The sequence below is a fragment of the Pantherophis guttatus genome, chromosome 10 (assembly GCF_059756535.1).
Source record: "Pantherophis guttatus breed Tessera chromosome 10, ASM5975653v1, whole genome shotgun sequence".
Classification (NCBI taxonomy): domain Eukaryota; kingdom Metazoa; phylum Chordata; class Lepidosauria; order Squamata; family Colubridae; genus Pantherophis; species Pantherophis guttatus.
Window position 1 is genome coordinate 17,364,416 of NC_142072.1, and position 16,757 is coordinate 17,381,172.

At 41.1% G+C, this 16,757-nt stretch overlaps 1 long non-coding RNA gene across 1 annotated transcript; it reads right to left on the reverse strand.

Annotated features, from left to right (window-relative positions):
- Window positions 1-4,311: 4,311 nt before the first annotated feature.
- Window positions 4,312-12,868, reverse strand: LOC117663401 (uncharacterized). The gene is made up of 2 exons (XR_004590686.3): window positions 12,613-12,868; window positions 4,312-5,348 (listed from the first exon to the last, which is right to left on the reverse strand). It is a non-coding gene; the product is annotated as an uncharacterized LOC117663401 (long non-coding RNA).
- Between the last annotated feature and the right edge of the window lie 3,889 nt (window positions 12,869-16,757).

The following is a 16,757-nucleotide window of genomic DNA, read 5'->3' on the forward strand; positions in this document are numbered from 1 at the left end:
TGGACCTATCCTGACTATATAGTTTGTGAGGTTTTCCTCCAGGGCTTAAGGAGGCTGCTTAATACTCCGTGTGCGTGTGTGTTCACCGGGGTGGGGTGGGAGATAATCAAAGTAACTGACAGGTGGCATTTCCTCTCCCACTGTGTCTATGAAGGCAGTGAACAGGTAAGGACTGAGTTAAGCAGTCTGTGGTAGAGAACAGGAAATGGCTTCCTATCTTTATCTGAAACATCAGTTCACATGTTTTGTAGGCAACGGAGCATGATGTATCACAGTAGAGTGGGCGAGGGACACACACAGACATCCTGTTTTGAACGTTAAAACAAAAACAAGTGCCAAAGAGAAACCTCCAGTGTATTATGCTAGTGTTTAGGGCGGTGTTTCTCAACTTTGGTAGCTTGAAGATGGGTGGACTTCAACTCCCAGAATCCCCCAGCCAGCGCTGCTGGCTGGGGGATTCTGGGATTTGAAGTCCACCCATCTTCAAGCTACCAAGGTTGAGAAACACTGGCTTAGGGTATCTGCCTCTTTTCTTAAATTTCTTCAATCTTTCCCATTTTACTTTGCAGCTGAACATAAAATTCCAACGGTAGGAATTTTGTCTCCAACCTAAGAAATCAGCACCAGAGACCCATGTACACACACAGTCACAAAACAAGCGGGTTGAATGCACTCCCTTCCCCTCTCAGTGCTGTCTCCATGAATCGGTGGTGATAAAATCTGAAGATAGAAAAATTACCCACTTCCTGAACGGTGCATTATTCAGCTCCGGTGGGTGTAAGATTACCAGCGATGTAGGCTTTGCGGCTGTCACTAGGAGTGAGGAGGCTCTGTGAAATGAGCAGGTGTTCTAATTCATCTTGACACCCTCAGAAGCTGCAGAACGTTTGCAAAAAACCCCACACCTCACAATAGCATTGTGTTTTTTTTTTTTGCCTACTTAAGTAGGAACACAGTCAATAAATTAGGTGGGAAAAAAAAAGGCGAAGCAAATTTGTGTTAACAATAGTGACATGTTTCGGGCTAAAATCTGAAATAACATTAATTTCTGGATTGTGTTTTTATTGTTAGTGGGATACGCCAGTCTCCTGAAAATGTAAAATAGCTAATCAGGGTGCCTCCGAGGACATTCGTTGTTGCGAAGTCGTGTCCGACCCATCGCGACCCCATGGACAACATTCCTCCAGGCCTTCCTGTCCTCTACCATCCCCTGGAGTCCATTTAAGCTCATGCCGACTGCTTCAGTGACTCCATCCAGCTACCTCGTTCTCTGTCGTCCCCTTCTTCTCTTGCCCTCAATCGTTCCCAGCATTAGGCTCTTCTCCAGTGAGTCTTTTTTTTTTGGACAGTGAGTCCAAAGACATATATACAAATTAAATATTAGGATACAAGGCTGTCTCCAGAAATTGGTGAAGTCTTGGAAGACTGGAGGAGAAGAAATATTGACCCCCTCTTTGAGTTCTAATAGAACGTAGAGCTGGAAGGGCCCTTGGAGGTCTTCTCGTCAAACCCCCCGCTCAGGCAGGGGACCCTATGCTATTCCAGATAAATGCCTGACAAATACAAATACAAAAAATACTGCTAATACTACAAATACAAATAAATATAAACATGTGTCCTGAAAAGGCAAGCAGCAATTTTGCATGAAAGAATTGCTAAAAAAAGAAGAGCTTGAACACCATTGAAATAGAGACTCAGGAATTGCTTGGATCTACAAATAGAAATAAAAACAAAATGGGGGAAGGAGACCCTGTAAATCCTTCTGCCTGGAGCTGAAAAGCAGGCAGGGCCTTTTTTTTTTTTTTTAATTTGATTTATATGCCGCCCTTCTCCAGAGACTCAGGGCGGCTTACAATGCGCTAAGCAATAGCCTTCATCCTTTTGTATATTTTATACAAAGTCAGCTTATTGCCCCCACAAACTGGGTCCTCAATTTACCTACCTTAGAAAGGATGGAAGGCTGAGTCAACCTTGAGCCTGGCGAGATTCGAATTTACTTTAATTGCAGACAGCTGGTGTTAAATTACAGTGCTTTTAGTCGGCAGAGCTATCCAGGCTCCTTTCCTTTGCAAAGAATTGCTAAAAGGGCTTGCACACTATAGGACACTCTGCCTTTTTATTTATTTATTTTATTTATTTGTCAAACACATATAAGATAACAGATATAAGTATAAATATGATTATGAATACAGGATAAGGATACGAATAAATGGGACATTAGGACAGGGATGGTTAGGCAAGTAGGTGCACTTATGCACGCCCCTTTCAGACCTCTTAGGAATGGGGTGAGTTCAGTGGTGTGTTGCTGGTTCGCCTCGGATCAGGACAACCAGTAATGGCGGCAGCGGGAGGCTCCGCCCACCCGCCCAGATGTCTCTGTGCATGCGCAGAAGAGTTGCACACACGCACGAGCGCCCACAAGCAAACTAATAGCGATGGGATTTGAAACCCACTGGGTGAGGTCAACAGTAGACAGTCTGAGGCTAAAGTTATGGGGGTTTGGGGAAGAAACCACAGAGTCAGGTAGTGCATTCCAGGCATTGACCACTCTGTTACTGAAGTCCTATTTTCTGCAATTGAGTTTGGAGCAGTTTACCTTGAGTTTGTATCTGTTGTGTGCTTATGTGTTGTTTAGGTTGAAGCTGAAGTAGCCATTGACATGTAGGATGTTGTAGCAGATAATTTTGTTTACTACACTTAGGTCAGACCGAAGGCGGCATAGTTCTAAACTGTCTAATCCCAAAATTTCAAGCCTGATGGCATAAGGGATTCTGTTGTGAGCAGAGGAGTGGAGGACTCTTCTCGTGAAATACCTCTGGACTCGCTCAATTGTATTAATTGTATTAATGCTTGCAAGGATGACCGCCATCCCAATGGATTCATTTATGTATACTTACTTTTTACGTATACTGGTTTTATGCATACTTAATAAATAACTCCACATCAGCTTGAAGAGCAGTATTGAATGAAATGACACAATGGGCACATTTTTATTAACGGCCTGGATGAAGGAGTTGAGGAAATGGTTATCAGACTTGCTGATGTTGTAAAATGAAGAGTAAGGAGCAACACTTTGGAAGAGAAAGAGAATATTCAGAAAGACCCAGAATGGCCAATAAAAACAACAAGATAAAATTTAGCAGGAAAAAATATATGAAATTCTGCTTCTGGGTTGAAAAATCACCAGCATGATCGCCAACGTTCCATGACAGATATGGCACAAGAAGAAGAAGGGGTGAAAAAACATAGGAAGGGGAAGAGAGATCTAGTTCATACATGAAAAAGATCTTGGTGTTTAACCAGTGTTTCTCAACCTTAGCAAGATGTGTGGACTTCAAATCCCAGAATTCCCCAGCCAGTTTTGCTTTGCTGTGAGTCCACACATTTTAAACTTGCCAAAGATGAAAAAGTAAACCACAGGCTTAATGTGAGCCAATGGAGACACAGCTGCTTAAATAAGGTAAATACTATAGGGGACTATAGAGTCCAAGTCAGGCGTGAAATCCAGCAGGTTCTGACAGGTTCTGGAGAACCAGTAGCAGAAATTTTGAGTAGTTTGGAGAACTAGCAAATACCACCTCTGACTGGCCCCAGAGTGGGGTGGGAATGGAAATTTTGCAATATCCTTCCCCCAGGAGTGAGTGGGGAGGGAATGGGGATTTGCAGTATCCTTCCCCTGGAGTAGGGTGGGAATGGGGATTTTGCAGTATCCTTCCCCTGGAGTAGGGTGGGAATGGAGATTTTGCAGTATCCTTCCCCAGGAGTGGGGAGGGAATGGGGATTTGCAGTATCCTTCCCCTGGAGTAGGGTGGGAATGGAGATTTTGCAGTATCCTTCCCCAGGAGTGGGGAGGGAATGGGGATTTTGCAGTATCCTTCCCCTGGAGTGGGGTGGGAATGGGGATTTTGCAGTATCCTTCCCCCAGGAGTGGGGTGGGAATGGAGATTTTGCAGTGTCCTTCCCCTGCCATGCCCGCCAAGCCATGTCCACCAAGCCACGCCCACAGAACCAGTAATAATTTTTTTTTTAATTCTACCACTGGTCCAAGTGATAGGACATAGTAGTCTCTTTCTACTCAGCCAAATCTTTTTATGTCCCTATGAGTTGCCCAAAGAATTTAGAAATTGAGTTTTATAAGGTGAGATCAGACTGATATATATATGCAATGAAATCCATCATCCAGGGTTTCCCCCGTCTTTGCGCTACTCTCTTCAAAGAATTCGCCATTATTTTGCTCTTCTGTAAAGCTAACCCAGCAACCTTGCCTTGGAGGATTTTCTTAAATAGCCCAGACAATTAAAAAAGACAAAATTGCCAGCTAGCCAAAAAGCTTTTATTGAAATCAACCTGCACGTATATTACAGAAGGTAACAGCAACCAATTTATAAAACAAACTTGTATCTTGTGTTATTATTTTAACTTTGGGCTGTTTTCTGTAAATGGGCAAATGCAAAAAAACCTAATTACATTTCACACATAGGCAGATGCAGTTACAATCAAAGACATTCTGTATGTTTCGTTACTTCCAGTCTGATGAACAATTGTCCTCTCCTGTCCTGTTAAAAAAGGATAATCTGGTGGAACCACCACGCTAGATGTTGCTTTACTGTACAACAACTGGTATTCTTATCTTGAAGTGATGAAGCTCATCAAGATGAAGCCTTCTGGGTAGAGGAGTTACTTCTTTCTTTGAGACAAGAGAAGGATTCTCACAAGGCAGATTCATGGGAAAAGATATAATCGTTTCTCCAGAGGTGACATCATCGTTGCTTGGGAGACCAAATATAAAAGAGCATCAGTAGGATGGACACCATAATGGATGAGACATGATTACAGGCATCTGTGGCTAATGTCCATCTTTAGACAGCTCTGCAAAAGGATATTGTAAGGAAAGTATGATCTGGATTATCTCTCTCAGGAGCAGAAGAGGCGTCTGAGATATTTCATAACTCCTCTTATGCCAGATTTCCTCTGAACAGTGACAGTCATATTGCAAACAAATGCATGCACTTGAGGATTGACATCAGATATTTCCCTGGCTTTCTTTTCATTTCCCTGTTTAGTTGGCCGATGCAGTGAAATCATGGATAGTCCAACATGTTGGACTAATATTGCAGCAAGAGCAGGAAGCCGGCTGGACTATTAAGCTGTTAGGAATGGAAAGGAGCTCCCTTTCTTAAACTTGGGTAGGACTGATGGACCTTCATGTTCTCCTGAAAAGTGAAGCTTCAGGTTCATTAAATGTGAAGAAGATGGATCACCATCCACATCAGTGGCAACAAAAAGAAGACTGGGCTCTCAGACACCATTATGCCAGTAGACTTAGTAAGAATACCTGTCCTGTTTTGCTGAAAGAGAAATTGAGAAAGATGTTTTATATTGGGTCAAATAGGGCATGCAGAAACCTGAACACTTAACAATTATTTTATTCACTGACACGTGTCCCCTTTCACAGAGCTGGAATATGTGTTTGTCCTGTATATATACATGATTTTGACATCTATGTATCCCACCAGGGTAGAGAGGTAAGATCTTCAGACCATTCAGAGTAGCTTTGGAAAGTGAGATGGGAGGCATGCAAAATTTAAAAAATAAAAATAACAACGAAATAAATAACAACGTATGCAAAATAGAAGAACACGGAACATTTATTCCGAAATATCGTTAACATCTGTTCCTCCTCCCCTCCTAGCAATACCTATAATATTCTAATATGATTGGAGAAGCAAAGGCATTAAAAAAAACCCAGAAAAGAAATTTTAATAGGAGATACAGTGATACCTTGGTACTCAACTGCTTTGAAACTCATCACGTTTGGTACTCAATGCATTTTGACAAGAAAATTTTGTCCTGATATTCAGCGTTTGTTTGGAAGTCAATACACAAGCTAGCACATGTCAGTGTCGGCTGCCTTGTGACTCATGACATTATTCCTTATGGGGGGAAAATTGTTTGGTACTCATTGTTTTTGGTACTCATCCCGGAACCAATTAGGTAGGAGTATCGTGCAGTGGTGGGTTTCAAATTTTTTTACTACTGGTTCTGTGGGCGTGGCTTGGTGGGCATGGCAGGGGAAGGATACTGTAAAATCTCCATTCCCACCCCACTCCAAGGGAAGGATACTGTAAAATCTCCATTCCCTCCCTACTCCAGGAGAAAGTTACTGCAAAATCCCCATTTCCTCCCGATCAGCTGGGACTCGGGAGGCAGAGAATAGATGTGGGCGGGGCCAGTCAGAATTTTTACTACCGCTTCTCTGAACTACTCAAAATTTCCGCTACCGGTTCTCCAGAACCGGTCAGAACCTGCTGAAACCCATCTCTGGTATCGAGGTACCATTGTATATGGAAAGGATATCTTTTAGGGTTCCCTTTAAGCCACTCCATTAAAGCGAAAAATCTAGGCGGACGCTGACTGCAGGACAGATAGATCCAAATCACAAAGAGGAAGAGGGTGTGCCACTCAACTCAAGAGTTCATTTCGCATTTTAAGAAAGGTCTGAAAAAGAACATCTAAATGCATTCTGGCTTCAAAACTCCCTGTGCTTCAAACTCTCCAAATCTCACTGTATCTAGAAAATACATAAAGATCTTCAAAGCAGGTAGATACATGGGAAAAATTGTGGAAAAAGCAGATTGTTGTGAATCACCCTCTCCCTGGGTCAAATGACTCCATGAATCTTAACTGGAACCTGAAAACACGCATGATTCCTTTGGGAAGAATTTTGGTTAGAAGCTGCACAGGGAATGCCTGCGTAAGACATCCTTTGTCCCCATTGTCTCCATGACTTGCTCGTCCACAGACCTCCTAACTTTGTCTCATTGTGTTCCAAGGGTTAATTAAATTTCTGTTTATACTTTCATAATGTGTTGTGTTCCACCTTGCCCAGATCCTGGCACCAGTTGTTCAAGTTATCAGTTAAACCAATGCAACCATTGCAACGGACAAATTAGAACTTGAAGAAACCTGTTGGCTACACTTACAAAATTATGGTTTCCTCTTCCTGCCTAAAGAGTGCCTGCTCCTGCATCTTATTTTAGTGCACAGAAAAGGAAATGCAGAAAAAGCTGAAAGCAATGTTTTAAGACATGTATCTCCAAGGAAACGAATGTCACCCCAAACCTAGAACGGTAGAATTAGTTAGGTTCGAATTTTGAATTAATCTGAGCAGACATTCTCTAAAATGTTAAAATAAAGTTCTTGGATAAAAAAGAAATACTGAAATCTCAGACCATGCTGAAATCAATGACATTTTGAGAGAGCAAGAGGTATCTAGCCTCTCAGCCTCTCAGAAGGCTGCACAATTGTACCTGAATTCTAAAGAAGTTGGCCAAACTTTAATAGATTGTATAATCTTCGTTGTGAGCATATATATGATTTAATGCTCAGAAGTTTTAGATTTGGACTCAATTCAAGTGTTATAGGGTAAGTGGTCCACAATCAAATCATCAGTCAGATGGTCCATGAAAATCTTAGAATTATCTCTTCTGTTGTGTTGGGTTTTGGATTCAGCCTAATGTACTTTATAAGGCTGTTTGGCAGTAACCCAGAGCAACATAAATATAATAATAATGATGATAATGATGATTTTTAAAAATAAGCAACATTTGGTGTAATGCAGCAGACCAGCTAGGTTTTAAAGGTAAAGGTTCCCCTCGCACATATGTGCTAGTCGTTCCTGACTCTAGGGGGCAGTACTCTTCTCCGTTTCAAAGCTGAAGAGCCAGCTCTGTCCGAAGATGTCTCCGTGGTTATGTGGCCGGCATGACTAAACGCCAAAGGCGCACGGAACGCTGTTACCTTCCCACCAAAGGTGGTCCCTATTTTTCTACTTGCATTTTTTATGGGCTTTCGAACTGCTAGGTTGGCAGAAGCTGGGACAAGGAACGGGAGCTCACCCCGTTATGCAGCACTAGGGATTCGAACCACTGAACTGCCGACCTTTCAATTGACAAGCTCAGTATAGCTTAGCCACTGAGCCACCGCGTCCCTTTTTATAGCTTTATAAATGCCTCCTTTTGGGCAGCAATATGAATTGGTTTATTTGTACAGAAGTAACATTTATCTGCTCCGTGATCATGCCATGCTTTACCAACGTCGGAGAATGCTGCGTTGATTAAATTTAACGCCCAGAATAGTAGCGTTTGATCATGTTGGTAAAATTTAGCAGGTCTGGAAGATCAAATCTTGAGGAAAGTTGGCCTGCACCTGTTCCTTCCTTCCCATTTTTTAAGGGTGAAATACAACATAACTATGGTAATCTTGATACTCTACTGTAAATTAGATACTGCAAGCGTGCTGACTTTCTAATTTTTAGCCTAGCAATAACAGCAATGGCATTTGCTTCTGCTATCCTGATACCAAATGATTTGTTAAGTTTCTTTTTTTTTTTGAAGAACCCAGTAAACACATCTTATTGTACAAAAAAAGAAAAAAGCAACATTAATCATGGCTGCTGTGCTTAGCTGATTCTAAAGGAAAATTAATCAACTGAATAGAATAGCATAGAATAGAATAGAATAGCGCTGGAAGGGACCTTGGAGGTCTTCTAGTCCAGCCCCTCCTCAAGCAGGAGAACCTATACTATTTCAGATAAGTGACTGTCTAGTCTCTTCTTAAAAACCTCCAGTGGTAGAGTGCCCATGATTTTATGAAGGCAAGCTGTTCCACTGATTAATTGTCCTCACTGTTAGTAAGTTTCTCCTTAATTCCGGGTTCTTTCTCTCCTTGATTAGATTCCATCCAAGCAGTTCCACTGATTAATTGTTCTAACTGTCAGGAAATACCTCCTAGGTTGCTTCTCTCCTTGGTGACACCCATTGTTTCTTGTCTTGCCTTCAGATGCTTTGGAGAATGGGTTGATCCCGCTCTTCTTTGTGGCAGCCCCTCAAATATTGGAACACTGCTATTAGGCAGGGCAGAGGACAGAAACACTTCACCTTACACGGGATTCTCCAATGCCTTTAGTCAGTGGTGGGATTCAAATAATTTAACAACCGGTTCTCTGCCCTAATGATTTCTTCCAACAACCAGTTCACCAAACTGCTCAGAAAGTTAACAACCGGTTCTCCCGAAGTGGTGAGAAGTGGTTGAATCCCACCACTGCCTTTAGTGCCCTGATGTGTTCCGATCTCTATTTTTTTCTTTAATGGAATCAAGACAAGTCAGAGAGCTAAAATAAAATGGCATTTTAATAATAAATAAATAAATAAAATAAATTTAATAATAAATAATAAATAAAATAAAATGAAGGGAAAAGCAAAGCATGTGAAGCCTGCTTGTTTGGTCAAATTAGCCTTCCACCTGAAATTTAATTTAATGAAATTAAATGAAGAATGTGTGACAAACTAGTTTGGAGTAGTAATTAAACCACCAGGCTACCAGTAGAAACTGGGAGATGGTGAGTGGTAGTCCAGCCTTAGGCATAAGGGCAGCCAGTCACATTCTCTAGGAACCCAGGAACCACGTCTGAAAATCCTTGCAAAGAAAACTGCAGGGATCTGTCCAGATAGCCTGAGAATTGGATATGGCTGAATAAGGGGGGGGGATGGTGTATGTGCACACCACACTTCAGTTATAAAATGGAAGAATGGAATGGAATAGGAACCACCAGATTAAATAATTTTTAAAATGACAGTAGTTGCAGTGTGCGTAAACATAATGTTTTAAAAAATGCAGGCATTGCATACAACAAATCTTGAACATTTAGAATAAAACTGAAGAAATTGCAGATTGAGGTCAAATGAGTCATTGAATAAATTATTAAGTGACACTTGCTGTGAGGAAATGAGTGTTTTTTCTGTGTATCATCTAGCGGGTTAAACCTGGGGAACTGAAAGTTAATGAAGACAATGGGGTTACTTCTTGTTCCTCTCCAAAAGTGAAAGGCAAATCATACCATATATAGGTATGTATCTAAAATAATAGCAAATAGATCCTTTTCATTTCAATTTATTGCTCATGATACCCCATTCCTTCTTCAGTCTTAGGGTTGTAAACCAGGATTCATATTTTATAAATTACTACAGCTTAATCAAACCCAAATGATCTCATTACAGTCACCACTATAAGATAATGTGTTTGGCTACGTGTTACAGGAACACAGCCAATGTGATGGTTTTTTTTTAAGGACCACAGCACATTGTTTAAATAAAATAATTATGAAGACATATTGCTTTCCAAGATGCTGAATTTAATTGCTGGAAAAGCAGCGCACTAGAAAGAAATTTTGTTTGAGTTTTTGTAAGAAATGAATTTTGAGTCAGGATGAGTTTCCTAGAATTTAATTGCTGTCAGCTAAGTTTCTAACTCTTAAAGTATGACCATCTCTGGAAACAGCCTGTTATTATGTCGTCAGAGGATGATTTGGCTCCAAAGCAGCCTGCTTTGAAAGTTGGTTAAGATAATGGTAAATATTCCTTTATAAGCAACGAGGAGAGAGTAAGTCATCATGGCTTGGGTAAGCCCTCCAGTGTTCTCTGCTAAATGCCATGTATTCTACATAAATATATGTGCCGAAAAGGAACTGTGTATGTTTGGGCAGACAGAATACAAAGCATCACGGCTGCTGTTTTTATGAGATACGTTAAGGCAGAAAAAAAGAGGAAGAAACCTGGTTCTCTTAGTAATCCATATGGCATACATTATTTTAATTATTTTTACTACAGAAGAGCCTGTAGTACAGTGGACTAAAGCACTGTTATTAACATCTGCTGCTTGCAATTTCTGCAAGTTCAAATCTCACCAGGCTCAAGGTTGACTCAGCCTTCCATCCTTTCAAAGGTAGGTGAAATGAGGACCCAGATTGTGGGGGCAATAAGCTGACTTTGTATAAAATATACAAAAGTATGAAGGCTATTGCTTAACGCATTGTAAGCCGCCCTGAGTCTCCGGAGAAGGGTGGCATATAAATTAAAGCAAAAAAAAAACAAAAAACCCAAAGGTTGACCCCAGCAGGTAGACAGATGAATTTGTGCTCAGTTAAGTCAAAATAATTGCCAAGTAACTTTACTGGACTGGACTAAGCATCCAAAAGTTGGAATGGCCACCAGATGGCAGCAAAGAAATAGAGAGGAAAAAACCATGCTGTAGCGTAGGTTTCTGATGCCCAAAAAGGAAGCCCTGGTTGGTATAGTCTGCTTGTAAAAACCCACTAGGGAGGATGCTCCAATCAACCCATGGAGAACAGACATAGAAAAGAGGAAGGAGGAGCAGAAAAGTTGGGGAAAAAAGAAGGGAGAATAGTTCAAACGGGAGAATACAATTTGAGGCACTTGCAAAAATTTAACAGGATTCCCTCTGGAAACTGGAATGAAGCGATGCCAATTTTTGCCAACTGACTGTGGTCATTATCTTTGATCCTTATACATAAGGATCACCTTATTTATAGTATGCTTCAGAGGATTATGCTATTTTATCTACAAACTTTGAACAGGTTTTCCCCTGAAAGATACAGAAATAGAAGGAGTTTTCAATGGCCAACTAGCAATCACAATAGGATGGTAGACAGGTTGGTATCTTTCTATCTATCTATCATCTATCTATCTATCTATCTATCTATCTATCTATCTATCTATCTATCTATCTATCATCTATCTATACATCCCATCCATCTATACATCCCATCCATCTATCATTCATTCCATCCATCTATCATTCATTCTATCCATCTATCATCTACCCAGTCTTAAATAAAAATACAATTATGTCAGTAGAAATCACAATGCAGCATGTGTTAGAAAGGCTGCTTGGGGTTACAAACAGCTTGGATGCCAATGTTCTCTAAAATCAGTTTTGAAGTACATGCCCCTTTTTTTTTTTAAATTTGATTTATATGCCGCCCTTCTCCGAAGACTCAGGGCGGCTTACAATGTGCTCAGCAATAGCCTTCATCCTTTTGTATATTTATACAAAGTCAGCTTATTGCCCCCACAACTGGGTCCTCAATTTACCTACCTTAGAAAGGATGGAAGGCTGAGTCAACCTTGAGCCTTGGCGAGATTCGAACCCTGCAGTAATTGCAGGCAGCTGGTCTTAATAACCAGCTTAATAACAGGGTGCCTTAAACCCCTGTACTACCAAGGCGCTTTCAATTACATACCCTGTTTCCCTGAAAATAAGACCCAACTAGAAAATAAGCCCTAGCATGATTTTTCAGGATGCTCGTAATATAATCCCTACCCCCAAAATAAGCCCCAGTTAAGATCATCAGCCAGAAAGACGCAAATAGTATATTTTCCCCAAAATAAGACATAACCAGAAAATAAGGCTTAATGCATCTTTTGGAGCAAAAAATTATATAAGACCAGGTCTTATTTTTGGGGAAACATGGTACATACATACATACCTACATACATACCTACATACATACAATCAGCAAGTAAGATCTATATAACTTAGGGAAATTTCATTCTTAGTAGAAACCCACTAATACCAATATGAAGCATAAACCATTGAAGTCTTAGAAATTACTTAGAAATTAGTTCTTCCATGTTTAGTAGAACATCTCAGAAATATATCGCTCTTTGAAAACCTGTACCCAGTTCCCAAACACATATTTCCTCCAATAAAACCCTGCTGTTTGAAATAACCAAAGATTCTAATTCGACTCACCGATTCAACTTTAGCTCCAGATTCAGTCTTTTCTTCAGATTTACTTTGATCATTAGCCATAACCAGGCTCATCAAGAGAATGACACCAAGGAGCAAAGCGGCCTTCATGGTTAAGCTCTCTACAGCTCTCAAGGTTGGAGCGTCTGGGAAAAGCAATCTCTCTCTCAGAAGAGATGCAGAAGGTTTTCTGCTAAGGCAAAAGCAGAAGGAACTCACCCATCACAACCAACATCTTCTGATTTGCTTTTGTGTGGGTGATGATGGGTGGGGATTACGATGATTGGTCCTTTAACACATCCAGAGCTCTGCTGGCCTAGAAGAACAGAGCTACAACAGGTGGCCTTATGGAAGTGCATTCAAGGGACAGCAAACCTTTGGTCAATCAGAGGCCAGATGGACATTTTGTAAATCTCACTGTCTGAAAGGAGGGATCTGCAGGCACGACAACTGTTGATCATTAAAACAGAGCCCTTCTCCTTCTCCTCTTCCTCCCTTCTTCTAAATGAATTTGACGGTGTAATGAACCGGGTGACAATTACAACGATTTCGGCTCTAGTCATGTTTTGCAAAATCAAGCGATAGGTTTACTTTATTGTCATTGCACTTCGTACAACGAAATTAAATGCCATCTTCAGTGTACATCGTACATACGAAAACTATAAAAAAAAATAAAATGGAAACACACGTCCTTCACATTCTACACAATTGAATTGAAAACCCCTGATGCTGCATTAATATTGCAATATGCAGTAGAATTCAATATGGTTATTGCCCTGGGATAGAAGCTGTTTTTCAGCCTATTTGTCCTTGTTTTTATTATCCTGTACCGTCTGCCAGATGGTAATAGTTAAAAAAAAAGGGGTGCCCAGGATGAGATGGATCTTTAAGAATGTTTTGAACTTTCTTGAGGCTGTGGGAGCTATAAAGCTCTTCCAAAGAGGGGAGAGGCAACCAATGATCCTCTGGGCAATGACGTTGACCCTCTGGAGCGCTGTCCTATCTGCCACTGTGCAGTTGGGAAACCATGCACAGGTGCAGTAGGTTAAAATATTCTCTATGGTGCAGCAGTTGAAGGTCACCAGCGGTTTCTCATCCAGTTGTTGTTTCCTGAGAAGTCTCAAGTAGTTTAATCTCTGCTGGGCCCTTTTGACCAGTGCTGCAATGTGAGCGCCCCAGGTCAGGTCCTCTTTTATGATAACACCCAGAAACTTAAAACTGGCCACTTGCTCCACTCAGTCTCCATTGATAAGCAAGGGCTGGATGTCTGATCTATTCCTTCTATAGTCCACTGTAAGCTCTTTGGTCTTATTGGTGTTAAGGTCCAAAGTTATTGCTCCACACCAGGAAAGCAACCAGTCCACCTCATTTTGATAGGCAGACTCATCCCTCCCGCCCCCAGATGAGTCCCACCACTGTTGTATCATCAGAGGTGGGTTCTACTTACCTTTACTACCGGTTCGCAGCGGGGCCGCTCTTCTATGCAAGCGCAGAAGCTTCTGCACATGTGCAGAAGCGTTTCAATGACGGGGTTGGTGGGCGGAGCCTCCCACCAGTTTTACTACCGGTTCTATAGAACCGGTGCGAACCGGGGACAACCCACCACTGTGTATCATCGGCATATTTAGTAATAGTATTACTGGCGTGAGTGGGAATGCAATGGGGCCAAGACCAGTAAGTTTAAAATTCCTAATGTTTGGCAACTTGTGTCATTGCGCCAAAAGCTCCCATTTCAATCAATGTGACAACTGGTTCCCCCCCGCCATAATTTTTCTATCTCAGTTTGTAAATCTTAGTATTTTGTTTCTTCCTCTGGTGATTTTTCCTCAGTTTGATTACCTCTTGATATTGCCACATCAGTGAAATCGACCTTGATGATAATTTTCTCTTCTGAGAACTGATTTGGCTGTTTTTTTTCTCTCTCTAAAAGTCAAATTGAATGTTATTTGATTCAGCTCTTACGTCTACGGAGATTCTCAGTCATCTGGGTCATGTTTGTCCCAAAAGTGCTTTTTTCTAGAGGCAACTGGACTTTCTTGTTTTTCTTTGAAGATGTTTTGCTTCTCGTCTGTAAGTCTATGGATATGTCCTTATAAATCCTTCCATTCCCCACCATCCAGTTGGAAGCTGAAGAAGCTTCTTGGATGAGAAGTGAAATGTCTTCAAAGAAAAACCAGAAAGTCCAGTTGCCTCTTGAAAAAAAGCTCCTTTGGGACAACCTTAGCTGTTATTCTTTTAGGTCCTCTGCCATCATTGACAGAATTAACAGTTTAACAGGGCTGGTCTTATCATTAGGCAGATTGAGGCAGCTACCTGAAGTAGTAGAAATTATTGGATGACAGCAGGGATGCCCATTTTATTCTCTGTCTGGGGAATAGAGATGCACATATGCTATAGACAGGTAGTCCCCAACTTACCGCCCTTTGTTTAATGACCATTCAAAGTTATAACAACATTAAAAAAAAGTGTCTTGAGTCCTCGGATTTACTATCATTGCAGCATCTTCATTGTCATGTGTTCAAAATTTGGGCGCTTGTATTTATAGCAAAAGCACTTAGACTTATATACTGCTTCATAGTGCTTTACAGCCCGCTCTAAGCAGTTTACAGAGTCAGCATATTGCCCCTAAGAATCTGGCTCCTCATTTTACCGACCTCGGAAGGATGGAAAGCTGAGACAAGCTGGAGCCAGTGAGAATTGAACTGCTGGCAGTCAGCAAAATGAGCCTGCAATACTGCATTCTAAGCATTGCACCACCACAGCTAGGAAAGAAGGAAGGAAGGAAGGAAGGAAGGAAGGAAGGAAGGAAGGAAGGAAGGAAGGAAGGAAGGAAGGAAGGAAGGAAGAAAGAAGGAAGGAAGGAAGGAAGGAAGGAAGAAGGAAGGAAGGAAGGAAGGAAGGAAGGAAGGAAGGAAGGAAGGGCAATAGCACTTAGACTTACATACCACTTCATAGTGTTTCACAGCCCTTTCTAAGTTGTTTACAGAGTCAGCATATTGCCCTCAAGAATCTGGGTCCTCATTTTACCGGCTTTGGAAGGATGGAGTCCTTGAGTCAACCTTGAGTCAGTCAGGATCGAATTGCTGAGCAGTGAGTTAGACCTGCAGTATTGCATTCTAACCACTGTGCCACCATGGCTCTTTATGATAGTTTCAGAATCCTGGGGTCATGTGATCTCCATCTGTGACCTTCCTAACTGGCTTCCGACAAGCAAAATGAAAGAAGGGAGCTGGATTTTCTTAAGAACAACATGATTCACTTAACAGAATAATAAGAGTTGGGAAGAACCTTGGAAGTCTTCTAGTCAAATCCCCTGCTCAAGCAGAAGGCCTTGTACCATTTAGAATAGAATAGAATTTTTTATTGGCCAAGTGTGATTGGACACACCAAGAATTTGTCTTGGTGCCTATGCTCTCAGTGTACATAAAGAGACAAGATACATTCGTCAAGAATCATAAGGTAACACTTAATGATAGTCATAGGGTACAAATAAGCAATCAAATCATACTAGGAAACAATCAACAAAGTTATAGTCATGCAGTCATAAGTGGGAGGAGATGGGTGGTAGGAACAATGAGAAGACGTAAAGCCCTGAAGACGTTTTTATTTCATCAAGCCGGCCTAGCCTAAATGGTTTTTTAATTGGGATTTTAAATTTTATGGATTTGGGGTTTTAAATTTGGGTAGCCAATGATTTAATTCTTTTAATTATCTTAACTTTTGCATTTGTATGTTTTTTAATTTTGGCTGTTCACCGCCCTGAGTCCCTTCTGGGAGAAGGGCGGTATACAAATTAAATTAATAAAAATAAATAAATAAATAAAAGTAATAGTAATGCAGACAGTGTTGGGGGAATTATTTGTTTAGCAGAGTGATGACATTTGGGAAAAAACTGTTCTTGTGTCTAGTTGTCCTGATGTGCAGTGCTCTATAGCATCGTTTTGACGGTAGGAGTTGAAACAGTTTATGTCCAGGATGCGAGGGGTCTGTAGATATTTTCACAGTCCTCTTTTTGACTCGTGCATTATACAGGTCCTCAATGGAAGGCAGGTTGGTAGTAATTGTTTTTTCTGCACTTCTAATTATCCTCTGAAGTCTGTGTTTGTCTTGTTGGGTTTCAGAACCAAACCAGACAGTTATAGAGGTGC